General features: G+C 36.6%; 1 non-coding gene across 1 annotated transcript; it reads right to left on the reverse strand.

Annotated features, from left to right (window-relative positions):
* Positions 1 to 966: 966 nt before the first annotated feature.
* Positions 967 to 1,074, reverse strand: LOC148571602 (small nucleolar RNA R71). The gene has a single exon (XR_015880337.1). It is a non-coding gene; the product is annotated as a small nucleolar RNA R71 (small nucleolar RNA).
* Between the last annotated feature and the right edge of the window lie 337 nt (positions 1,075 to 1,411).

Below are 1,411 nucleotides of genomic sequence, written 5' to 3' on the forward strand. Positions count from 1 at the left end.
AACTAACTTTTTGTTTATTTCTTAACTTTTTCAAAACTACCTAACTAACTCTCTCTCTCTCTCTCTCTCTCTAATTTTCGAAAATATCTTCCCTCTTTTTCAAAAATTTCTTTTTTATTAACTAATTATTTTTATTTTTGATTTTAAAATTTTTCGAAAAAAATATATTAACCTTTTTCAAAAACTATTTTCGAAAATCACTAACTCCTTTTCAAAAATTATTTTCGAAAATTCTCCCTCTCCCATCTTATTCTATTTATTTATTCATCTACTAATATCTCATCTCACATCTCTACCCTCCTCACAGTTGTGTTTCTTCCATTACATTACATTCTTTGTCTCCCTCTTTTCTCCCACTCACAAAGGGATCCCTATACTGTGGTATAAAAAATCTCTATTATTATTATTTTTCTGTGCCCTCTTCTTTGTCATATGAGCAGGAGCAAGGACAAGAATATTCTTGTTGAAGCAGATCCAGAACCTGAAAGGACTCTAAAGAGAAAATTAAGAGAAGCTAAATTACAACAATCCAGAGATAACCTTTCAGAAATTTTCGAACAGGAAGAGGAGATGGCAGCCGAAAATAATAATAATGCAAGGAGGATGCTTGGTGACTTTACTGCACCTAATTCCAATTTACATGGAAGAAGCATCTCCATTCCTGCCATTGGAGCAAACAACTTTGAGCTGAAACCTCAATTAGTTTCTCTGATGTAGCAGAACTGCAAGTTTCATGGACTTCCATCTGAAGATCCTTTTCAGTTCTTAACTGAATTCTTGCAGATATGTGATACTGTTAAGACTAATGGAGTAGATCCTGAAGTCTACAGGCTCATGCTTTTCCCTTTTGCTGTAAGAGATAGAGCTAGAATATGGTTGGACTCTCAACCTAAAGATAGCCTGAACTCTTGGGATAAGCTGGTCAAGGCTTTCTTAGCCAAGTTCTTTCCTCCTCAAAAGCTGAGCAAGCTTAGAGTGGATGTTCAAACCTTCAGACAGAAAGAAGGTGAATCCCTCTATGAAGCTTGGGAGAGATACAAAGGACTGACCAAAAAGTGTCCTTCTGACATGCTTTCAGAATGGACCATCCTGGATATATTCTATGATGGTTTATCTGAGTTATCAAAGATGTCATTGGATACTTCTGCAGGTGGATCCATTCACCTAAAGAAAACGCCTGCAGAAGCTCAAGAACTCATTGACATGGTTGCTAATAACCAGTTCATGTATACTTCTGAGAGGAATCCTGTGAATAATGGGACGCCTATGAAGAAGGGAGTTCTTGAGGTTGATACTCTGAATGCCATATTGGCTCAGAACAAAATATTGACTCAGCAAGTCAATATGATTTCTCAGAGTCTGAATGGAATGCAAGCTGCATCCAACAGTACTCAAGAGGCTTTTCCTGAAG

This window comes from Arachis ipaensis, chromosome B3, assembly GCF_059453495.1.
Source record: "Arachis ipaensis isolate K30076 ecotype BB chromosome B3, ASM5945349v1, whole genome shotgun sequence".
Classification (NCBI taxonomy): Eukaryota; Viridiplantae; Streptophyta; class Magnoliopsida; order Fabales; family Fabaceae; genus Arachis; species Arachis ipaensis.